This window comes from Echinops telfairi, unplaced genomic scaffold, assembly GCF_000313985.2.
Source record: "Echinops telfairi isolate 266 unplaced genomic scaffold, ASM31398v2 ScPeMD7_2;HRSCAF=8, whole genome shotgun sequence".
Classification (NCBI taxonomy): Eukaryota; Metazoa; Chordata; class Mammalia; order Afrosoricida; family Tenrecidae; genus Echinops; species Echinops telfairi.
Genome location: NW_022103898.1, coordinates 57,573,216 through 57,585,621, shown reverse-complemented (window position 1 = coordinate 57,585,621; position 12,406 = coordinate 57,573,216).

Genomic DNA, 12,406 nt, shown 5'->3' with positions numbered 1-12,406 from the left:
CTGACAGGCTATCCACAGTGACCAAGGCAGTCTCTTCCCCCAACGTCCTAATGGAAAAGGGAGATTATGGAAGGTGGTGGGAGAGTGTGAGTAAGAGGATGAGACAGGTCTTGTCTTTGTTTTCTGAAACAATGACGCTAAGCTCCAGTACACTTTCACCCGCTTCAGGGAGCACCAGGAGCAGACGGTAGGATTCCTGAGCGTCCATGGGACCTAGCACACCCACCTCCCTCGACAACATCCCAGCTGGTGCTGCAAAGGCCGCTCTGCAGAGACCAGCTGTTGGGAGAACAGCTTTTCTACCAGCGTGACTTGGGAATGACAAAGATATATATCTATCTGTTTGCACCGAGGTTCCTGGAATGAGCAGACTGGCTCAGACATGCTGCAGCTTTTGTGACTCCTTCACCGCCAGGGGAGGAGCTATTTGGCAGGCAGCATATGAAGCACTCCACCAAAGATGGGAAGCCCGAGGTGAGCAGAGAGTGGAAATATGAATCAGGAGCCTCTTTTCACGCAGTGAGCAGATACGTGAGGGCCGGCTATGTGCCGTGCACTAACTGTTGTCCTTGTTGGGGGCCCTTGAGTTGATGTTAGGTAAAGGTCACAGTGACCCAATGGACAACAGAATGAAACACGGCCCGGTCCTGCACCACCCTCACAGTTATTCCTCTTTGAACCCATTGTTGGAGCCACATGGTCAATCTATCTCATTGAGGGTCTTCCTTTTTTGGCTGCCCCTCCACTTTGCCAAGCATGATTTCCTTTTCCAGGGACTGGTCTCTCTTGATAACATGTGCAAAATATATAAGCCAAAGTCTCACCATCCTTGCCTCTAAGGAGCACTTTACTACTTCCAATACAGATCCATTTGTCCTTTTAGCAGTCCATGGTACTTTCAATACTCTTCTCCAGCACCACCATTAGACACGGCAATTCTCTTCAACTTTCCATATTCAATGTCCACCTTTCACATGCGTGTAAGGCAACTGAACATCCCCATGGCTTGTACTGATATTAGTGCTGAACAGACACCCAAAGGCCCTGCTCTCATGGAGAAAACCCGGCCTGGACGGGAGAGTGCGTAACAAACAAATCAACAAGGATCATTTCAAAGGTTGTCATGGGGCAGACTTGGGTTAGGGGGTTCTCTTTGGGGAGAGGATTTTTGAGTCAAGAGCTAAAAGGGCTCTGTGAGCAGACCTGGGGAAAGAATCTTCCAGGCAGACGAAGGAAGGGAATGTGACTGGGGAGTTTGGGGGGTAGAAAAAGCCAGTGAGAATGAAGCAAAAGGGAGCTGGTGAGGGGTGAGGTCATCGAGGAGGCAGGAGGCAGGCTGTGGAGGATGCCAAGAATAGTCTCTGTTATAATTTTGAGGGCTTTTTTTTTTTTTTAACATTTTGCTCTGAGTAACAACTTATAATGACAATTATCAGTTTTACATTCAGCAATTCATACACATTTTGTTTCATCTCATTTATTGCAACCCCTTTAATGTAACATCACTTATCCCACTTCCTTACTTGATACATGTTTCCATTATTTCTATGTATCTAACACTCAATTTTGTCCTTGAGTAAAGGCCACCTTTTTACTCTTAAATGGTTGATTATTTTAAGAATTGCCTTCTTCACTAGTACTATTATTCCACTTATATATCTGTGTGTGGTTTAGCTTAAATTTGTGCTACATGACTAAATGACATTGCCTTAGGAGTCCCATCAGATTCTATCTGACAATTAGCCTGCCTCTTTTATAATTTTAAATTCTATTCCATCTTGTCCTCCATTATCCAGGATTTTTAATATGATGACTATGAGACAGTTGGTAGTGGCAGCCTTTCACTATCTACTTCTTCTAGTCTCAGGATCAAGATGACTGGTGTCTGTGTGGCCCATCAGTCCATGGAGCAAATGAATTCCTTGCCTTTTCAGTCCTCTCTGTTCATCATTCCTCTGGAAAGAGAAAGGCCAATAACTGCACCTTAAACGGCCGCTTCTGAGCCTCTGAGAACCCATTTGCTACTCATCAAACAAGCAAAGAGAACTATGAAAAAATTAGAAAAGTAATATATAACATTTACAAAAATGATACAAAATAAAAAATACTTAGCCACCTCTTCCTGATGGTGAGTATCTAGTAGGGCTACATCATAAACATTAATTGTTCTTAGATAAGGGCTACGTTTAAATACAAGCCCCAAGTCCATTCATATATCTATGGTTGATATATGCTTCTTCTTCACTTTAGAGATATCATTATCAATTTATGATAGAGATTATTATAAATCATCCCCTTGGGCATAAGGTAATTTTTTATATTATATTTAATTAAGCTAATGGTATAGAATGAAAACCACTGTTGAGAAAAGGAAAATACATGTATAGGCCAGCTTTACAGATCATGAAAACACATGAATTGTTGACTTAAATGGAGTTGAAGCTTAAGTGACTGAACATTATTAACACAAACAATGAGTGTTAGGGAAAGGACAAAAACTTTCAACAATACTCACTCATAAAGGGAGAACTATACCTACCAGACTAATAAAAATCATGAAAAACAAGCAAAGAGAGCATTGAAACAGTAAATATACGTCAGTGTCTGCTCACCCTTCATTGGGTACCTTCAATCTCTTGCTTGAAAGCAGTGGTTCCCAACCTTCCTAATGCCATGATCCTTTAATACAGTTCCTCATGTTGTGGTGAACCCCTCAACCATAATATTATTTCCGTTGCTACTTAATCACTGTAATTTTGTCACTGTTATGAATCTGGCGACCCCTGTGAAAGGGTTGTTCAACTCCCAAAGGGGTCACATCCCACAGATTGAGAACCACTGCTTTAAGGGGTCTGAACCTAAGTCCAACAAAGACCAATTCCATAACCTTGGGATAGCAGTCATCTGATTCTTCTCACACTAAGGCATTTCAACCTTAAATTCAAGGGAATACATCAATTTTTTAAACAAACTTTATGTGAATTTAAGTTAAATCCAAGTTTGCTTAGTGAAGTTTTCCACATCAAATCCTTCTGATGTGTCCTATGAAGGTTATTGTGTGTCTCAAAAGGACAGACTCTAAAGTCTCAGGAGTTTATAGTTCACAGCCTGGATCACTAAGTTCTAGAGAGAATTAGGTCAAAAGTGTCCAATTAGGAACACAGTACCTGATTTATTTCACCTTTGGATTCTATGTAAGTATTGTTAGTGTTCTTTTCTGATGGTGTGCTGCTCCACCCAGTTTGCCCACCAACGGAAGTGTAATTGCCATTTTAGAAACAGACATGCCATTCTCTACTCCTATCTTAACTTAAATTTTCCATGAATCAGCCTTGTGGAAAGATTAATGATGATAAAGTTACCATAGCAAAGTGTGGTAAAGAAATGAGATGATGCCAGGCTAACAAGTAGTCATCTAAGAGAGACAACAAAGTCCACAAGGAAGAACCATACCAAGCCTGTGTGATCCAACGATTATAAATAATAAAATCCAAATCTGAAGGAGAGAATGATATCACAGCTTAAATTTGGAACACCCAGTTTTATAAAACTATGGATGACAGAGAAAGCCCCAAATCCATTTGCCAGGTTCACATACAGACTGAGCCTCAGTTGAATCCCCTCTAGCCATATCCATCCAGGGATATGAATAGCCTTGCTATCAGACAAAGATCATTGTAAAGTTGATTATGGGAAATGTAGGTAGGTTAAAATATAGCATTTCTTTAACCACTTTATCTCTCTTTAGACGAATTTCAAGGCAGATGCCTTGAACTACACCTTCCAGACTAATACAAATCATAAAAAAGGAAAGAGAACATCAAGCAGTAAGTATATGTTAGGGCCTGGCCACTTTTCATTGGGCACCCTTAATTCCTTGCCTTAAGAGATCTGCCCAAAGTCCAGCCAAGATGTAGTGAGGCATAGTAGTTCTGAGGTGGGGGTGATCCTCAAGTTTGGCACTTCAAAACTACCAGGCAATCCACAGGAGAAAGATGGGCTTTCCACTCCTGTTAACAATTACAGTATCAGAAACTCACACTGGTAGTTCTACCTGTCCTATAGGGTTGCTATGAGTTAGCATCGACTCAATGGCCGTGAGCGAGACTCTTTTAGAAATGTCCTTATTCTTTTATTTCTAGTCTGTTCTTAGTCTGAAGGTTCCACTGAAACCGATTTACCATGGATAATCCTGCTAGTAACTGAAATACTGGTGACATCGTTTTCAGCAGCACAGCAGCCACCAAATTTAGTCTACAACCCAAAACAACAATAACAAAACACTCAAACTCACTACCATCGAGTAAATTCTGACTCATGGTGACCCTACAGGACCTGTAAACCTGCTCATAGGGGTTTCCAATACTGTAACTCTTTATAGGAGTAGAAAGCCAAGTCTTTATTCCTCAGAGTGACTGGTGGGTTCAAGCAACTGAGCTTGTGCTTAGCAGCCTGATAACCAACCACTATGCCACCAGGGCTTTGCTACTCATAGTAAAACACTAATAGTTTTACTGTTTATTTAATTTTGCCTTTTCCAAAATGTCATAATGTTAGATTAGGATACTATATATGTACTTTCCATATTTTTTAACTGACTTTGTTTCTACTTAGAAATATGTATTTACATCCCCTGCCTTTCATTAGCTCATTGCTTTTTAATCTATGAATAACATTCCTTGTCATAAACGTACCACAGTTTCTTTATTGATTCATCCATTGAAACACATCTAGTTCCTTCCAAATTTTGGCAATTATTAATAAAGTTGTTATAATCCCTGTTTTCAATTTATTTGTACAAATATTAAGTAGTAAAAACACTGATTTATATAAGACTATGTACCAGATTTATGTGTATAATAATCTGGAGAAGGACATCATGTTTGGTAAAATATAGGGTCATCAAAAAGGAAGAAGGCTCTCAGCGAGGTGGATTGGCGCCTTGACTATAACAATGGACTCGAGCAAGGAACAACTGTGGGTTTGGAGCAGGACTGAGCAGCGTTTCATTCTGTTTTGCACAGGGTTGCTGTGGGTCAAAACCAACTGGAACCTAGGCCCCCAAGCACAACAGCCACATGGCTAACTTTGTGATATCACCAGATGTGTCCCAAAGCTTCTGGATCATTTTTTAAGATTTCTATCACCCCTGAGAATGATTTCTTGTTGTTCTACAGCTTCACTAGCATCGGCGGTGTCAAGAAATACATGCATTATGCTCACCTACTGGTGTGAAAAGAAACTATAACATTAAATTGCACAAGAATGCTATTAATTCAACTAGTTTAATGCATCTGAAGCTTTGTTATTGTATTTATAATTTTGATATTTGATTCTAAAATTATTTATTCCAAGTTTGGATAAAATATACTAATCTCTAATAATCTAGAACAAGATCTTTGTCATTTACTACCTGTAAAATGATTTGAGGTAAATTCTTCTTGTCAAACTCTGTGTAATCATCTGTGAAGTGAGAAGGTAGGAAAAGTTTGTTTTGGTCTTTAATTAGTAATGGAACTAAATGCTTCTAAACATTTGTTTAGTTCTGCAACTTCGGTTGTGCTTGAAGGCCATGTTAGAGTTATATTATATATAACTCACATATATTTATGAATATGCAATGCATCATCTCTAATTTATATTCAATATTATTTTATTTGAGTTATTTATAAAAATGAGGATTATAGTTGAACTTGACTCTTTCCATTATGAATATAAATGACTACTTGCATGATGAAATGTTCATTCCACTAAATCACAAGTTGTATTTTAGGAATTCTGGTGATTTTTCTTTCTTTGTCTATGAACTTTTAGGCAAAGATTGTCAGCTTCTAAAGGAAAGCATGATTTCTACAATAAAATTTTAAAAGAGTTTTTGAAATATAATGTTCAATAGGGGGTATTAGGGTAATCAGTATTTTATTTACTGACATGACTGGCCATATGTTCTATAAAAATATTTTAAGTATAGGTTTATTTATGTCTCTATGAATTAGCATCAACTTGAGGACAGTGGATTAAAAAAAATCTGATTGATTCATAGTGACCCAACAGGTGAGTTTCCTACATGTAAATCTTTACAGGAGTAGAAAGCATCATCTTTCTCCACTGAAGTCAGTGGACAGGGTTAGTTAATTATGTAAAGGAGCCCTGGTTACACAGTGCGTAAGGGCTAGGCTGCTAACTAACAGGCCTGCAGTTGGAATCTACCAGTTATCCCTCTGAAGAAAGAGGCGACAGTCTGCGCTTATGAAGACTTTCCACCTTGGAAACTCTGTGGGTCATTGCTATTTCTTATTGGGTCACTGCATGGAGGAGCACACTGGATAGCAAAAGGAAAAATGTTAATTATTTGATTTCAAGCATAACAGATGCATTTCCAGTACATTTTTAATGATGTGTTTTTTAGCTTCTTATCATCAAGTCACTAGCAAATAAAGGTGACAATTGGCAAAGGCAACTGTCAAAACCAACAGCTGTCTTGGAGTTGTGTTTTGTTTTTTTAATTCCACTTTGCTTTATTTTAGTTTTAGGTGGGATTTTGTGAAATCATCACTTTCTGTGGATTATTTGTCTATTCTAGATGTGACAAAGCAAAAGTGAAACTGAAGGCTCCAGAGGTCTACACAATCATGTTGCCATTCAAGAAAATTACAAGAAGTTGAGCTAATTTGGTGTTTATAAAGCATCAGTTAGGAGAGCTGGAAGATCAATATTTCAAAATTCCCATTCAAAGTCAAACTGATTGATTTTATGTCATATGAGTCAGCATTGTTGCAAGTCCTCTAAAATCTATAGGGCAATAAAGGATGTCAAGTGAAATACAGGAGAAAGACATATAGTCTAGAAAGAAAAAAGATGCTTAAACGACAAAGTTGACACACAGTTTCACGTTAATATATATGTGACTCTCCCCTCTATTTCTATCATTCCTTTTTGGTGTCATTGCCTAGTGGTAATTCATGTAACCCTGCTGTAAATTAGAACTCGCACCTTTCAACAATGATATGAAAGATGACAGTGCTCGCGATAAAATAGCCATCAGTGCGTCATGTTTCCCAGGTGATTTACTCATACAGTCTTTGCAAACTGCTGATAGGAATAGTCATGCATTTTAAATGTGACTCTTTCTTTAACATTTTCATGTTACACAAAAGTCACCTCGGAGAGTTCTGAGAAATTTCTAAACACAAAGAATTTCCAAAACAACGTGGCCGTAATTTCCATGTAGATTTATGTAATAACATTTTGCCTGAATCTTATAAATTGAATATAAACATCAGATTGCCTGAGTTTAAATTCTGGATTCAATTCCTTGACCTTGTGAAAAGCACTTAACAATTTAAAGCCTCAATTTTATCACTTGTAAAATATAGTGAAATAATGAGGGCATAGCTTATAAACTTGTTGTGAAGCAAAACTGAATAGTTCTTCTAAGTGATGGTATAATACTAGGAAAAGTTTAAAAACTGAAAATATTAATTGTTGTGGGCTTTTTAATTCTCACTTTATGGTCTTATAAGGTGCAATATTTACCAACGATATGTTTATATCAACTTTATTATTAAGTAAATTATGATTGTAATATTTAAATCTGATCTACTTTCATCTACCGAGATCCAAAAAGAAACCTAGAGCAAGTACACTTCCCAAAATGTTTAGGACTTGGTTAACTTGATTAAGCCACATTCTGAATAGGCTTTGATTGAATTCTCAATTTAAATATTTTAGTATATATTTGTTGTTTATGTTAAGTAACGTCTTGTCGGCCCAATTCTTACAACAGAACAGAACAGTACTCAGTCTTGTGCCATACTCACAATTGCTATGTTTGAGTCCATTGCTGAAGCCACTGTTCCAATCCACCTTGTCAAGGGTCTTCCTCTTACAGTGACTTTCCACTTTACTGAGCATGATGTTCTTCATATAGACGGAGCTGTCCTGTTAGCATGTCTGAACTAGATGAGACGTCTCTATCCTTGCTTCTAAGGAGCATTCTGGCTGCACTTCTTCCAAGATATAGTTGTTTGTTTTTCTAGAAGTCTATAGAACATTCAATATTCTTTGCCAACATCATTATCCAGAGGCACCCATTATTCTGTGACATTCTTATTCATTGTTGAACTTTAACATGAGTATGAGGTGATTGAAAATCATGGCCCACCTTCATCATCAAAGTGTCATAAGTGCTCATCACCACTTACACAGATTTGTCCAACGCAATGTACAATTTGTTATCATAACTGATACTTCCACAATCCACTGATTGTGGATTTCGGTGAAATGAAATCCTGGACAAATTCAGTCTCTTCCCCATTTGTCGTGATTTTGCCTCTTGATCCTGTGGAGAGGCCTTTTGTATGCTTTCCCTTGGGTTGTAATTCATATTAATTCAAAGACTTGCTGAAGGCTGCAGTCCTTGCTCTTCTTCGGTGAGTGCTGGACGTCCTCCTCACTTTCAGCGAGGTATTATCATCTGCAATTAAAAGTTGTTGACAGGGTTTCCTTTGATCCTTCTGTGGTTTTCTTCGATCTGCTCGGCATACAGATTGAATAAATATGGTTAAAGGAAACAACCCTGACACACATGTTTCATGGCTTCAAACCAGCAATATTCCATTATTCTTTTCCTAGGACTGCCTCTTGATCTATACACAGATTCCTTGAGAACACCACGAGATGTTACGGAACTCTGGTTCTTCTCAATGTTAACCATAGTTTGTTATGGTTCACACAGTTGAAACTGTCTCATAATCAATAAAACACAAAGAATTGGATTGACACTGTGGCTGCAGCAATGAGCTCAAGCATAATAATAAATTTGAAGGTGACCTAGGGCTGAGCAGTATTTTGGGTTGCTGTACATAGGGTCTAAAGGAGTCACAGCTGACTCGAGAACACTTCAAGCAATAATAACAAAAGCACTCTTGTCAGCTTCATAAATAAGTGTAAGGGTGGAGTCTAGCCTGTCAATCAGGTTGCAGCCTGATGATGCCTCCTTGTGGGTGTGGACGTCTCATGAGGATGCTGGGAACTTCCTCTCTTTCTCCCTGGAGAAGGACTACACACTCACTTTCTGTTTCACCTTTCTATTGAAGAACCACATTCAAAGAACTGGAGGATCCATGTGGAGACCTGCGCCTGCGCTGAGGTGCTTGCACTGCCATTGGATCCACAAGACTTTGCACCCATTAGCCTGTGTTCATCCTGAATTTTGCATCATTGCATGTTCTGTGTGAGTCTAAAGAGGAATTTATGGATTACAATCGAACTTATGGGCTATTGTCGGCCTTAAGGACTTGATCTGGACTGGGCTGGGAGGTTTTCTTAATACACAATTACGCTTCTATATAAAGTTCTTTCTAACAGATATATAAGTGAGCCTGGATTTGTTTCTCAAGTCAACCCAGCCTAACACATTTTTATTATTTTGAATGAAAATTCTAAACTATTGAATTAAATCTCAAATATCTTTACTAATATGATTCAACAATAGTTGTTAGGAAAGGAAGAGTTGTGGCTCTAATTTCAATAGCAAGAAATGTAAAAAAAAAAATTCATTGAAGATTATGATCATGATGTCACAACCCAATTGGTATAAAAAAAGTAAATTAAATTTAGTCATGATATAATCAGGCTACTGCTTGTGAAGTAAGCAGAGCTCAGGAAATAATTTTATTTGAAACCATTAGAATGAATATAAGGTGGACAAAGCTGTTCTGTGTTACTTTCTTTAAACCTAAATATATGTAGGAGGAAAATACAAAGATTGCTTTCTCAAATTCTGCATTAAATTTCAACTTATAGCATAGACCCCAAAAGATGATTAAGATATTAGCTTTCTCCATGTACCATATCCACAGGATTCCCTATCCTTGATAGAACAAGTTAAACCTTAAATAGTACTTTATTTTGACATTATTTGACATTTTATATTTGAGAGGTATACGGATATTAGAAATTGATTAAGGAACATGCCTTTGATTGAATCTATTGTAGGATAGATTGACACTTTAGAGTAAATCATCTAGAAGAATTGTTTTCTAGTTTTGGCATTGCAATAGAAAAAAACTAGGGCCAAATTAATTTTGTTTCCTTTATAGATAAAAATTTGTTTCAGTCAAAGTATTTTCACATTTTCTTTTCCACAGTATTTTTGTTTGTTTGTTTCCCTCCTATGATTCTATTTCATTATGGACTCCATGAAATGTATTTCTTTTAAATACACTTAATTAAGTATTGTTTTAGTCTGAGAAGTATTTGAAATGTTTGCTTTGATTTTAGTCACTCTGCACCTTCTATCTGGCGTGCCATGTCTATAGATTGTGCTCTTTTTACTTTCCCTTTAATTGATTACCTCATCTCAGTATACAGTAATGATAGGGTGATGTACATAACTACTTTTATTTCCTTTTCATTATGAATCACTATCTTTATATTTTCTTTCATACTTGATTTAATTATATTAGGTTCAATAATATTGTAGTCAATATAATATTTTCTTTACATGCCTTCTCAAATAATTCTCTGTGTCCCTGCATCAATTTTATTCTTCAAATCTTCACTTACTTCACCAATACACTACACTATTCTGATATTTATTATTTAAAATACGTAAGCACTAATTTTAAATGAGACCTTTGTAGCCCCAGAGTTAATTGATTGCATATAAAATTATGAAAAGTATTTATGGCATTGTTAATGTGTATCCTAACATATCAACATTCATCTGTCAGTTTATCATACTGTTGTAACTTCTGTATTGTTGCGATTCTGGAGTATCTTACATGGTTTTCAGTGGAGCTTTTAGATTAAGACAGAAATATCTGCCAAACTTCCAGATTAAGACAGGAATATCTACAAATCCTCTTTAAAACTTAACCTATGAAAGGCTTATGGATCACAAAGAGGACATTGTCTGACAAGATTATTTCAACATAACATCAAAAAATACCAATTTATGACTAAAGATGTCAGGCGTAATGAAATAGAGGGAAAACGAGGGCCAGAGAGTGATGGAGATGGAGATGGATTGGTACACCATCACAATGGCTGAATCAAACATGTAATTGATGCAGTACTTGGCAAGATATCATTCCATTGTTCAAAAGACCTTCATGAGTCAAAATTAATGCAAGGCAATCTATCTATCATTGCCAATTAGGGTAAAATTCTGTGTTTCCATTTTCTATCATCTACTGCTCTACTGTATTTAAAAACATTTGTCAATAATTAAGCATACACTGGTTAATTTACAACCTGAAAGTGTTTAAGGATCTTTTCATAATTATGCTATACTAAATCATAAGTAACAATTTACAGTTGTTAAAAGCAAACCATTTGTGTCTCCCAGAAATCTATACCAGCATTTGTTTTCATTGTTAAGTGTGATTCAGACAGATCCAGCTCATATTGACTCTATTTTATTTGATAGAATGCAAACACTGCCAAGTCCTGCTTCATCCTCCCAATTGCTCAGTCTGAATACAATGGTATGGCCTTTAGGGTACTCTATCTTATTGATGATCTTCCTCTTTTTCACTCTGCTTCTGCTTTACCAAGCATGATATCCTTTTCTGAGGACTGGTGTCTCTGATAAAATGCTCAAAGTATGTAAGACAAAGTTTCATCATCTTCATTTCTTTTTTTTTTTATCATTTTATTGGGGGCTCGTGCAACTCTTATCACAATCCATATATCCATCCATTGTGTCAAGCACATTTGTACATTTGTTGTCTTCATCATTCTCAAAACAGTTACTTTCTATTTGAGTCCTTGGCAACAGCTTCTCACTTCTAAGGAACGCTGTGACTGAACTTCTATCGAGACAGATTTGATTGTTCTTTGTACTTGCAACATTGCTCACCAGCACCATAATTCAAATGCATCAATTCCTCTTCGATCTTCTTTATTCAATGTCAATTTCGGTGCATATGAGGTCATTGAAAATACCATGCCTTGAGCCAGGTCCACCGTATTCTTCAAAGTAACATCCTTGCTCTTCAACACTTCAAAGAGGTCTTGTGCCTCAGATTTAGCCAATGAAATGTGTTTTTGATCTCCTAACTGGTGCTTCCATTGCGTATTGATTATGTATACAAGCAAGATGAATTCCTTGACAATTTCCATCTTTTCTGTGTTTATCGTGATGTTACCCAGTGGTCCAGTTGGGAGGAGTTTGCCTTCTTTCCATTGCATTGCCATCCTTATTGAAGGCCGAGTCCTTGATCCTCATCAGCAAGTGCTTCGAATCTCCCTAATGTTCAGCAAGAAAGGGTGTGGTACCTGCATATCCAGGGGATTAATAGGCCTTCTTCCAATCCTGTTGCAGCATTCTTCCTCATGCAGTCCACCTTCTCTGATAATTTACTCAGCATGCAGATTTCAAAAGTATGCTAAGAAAATA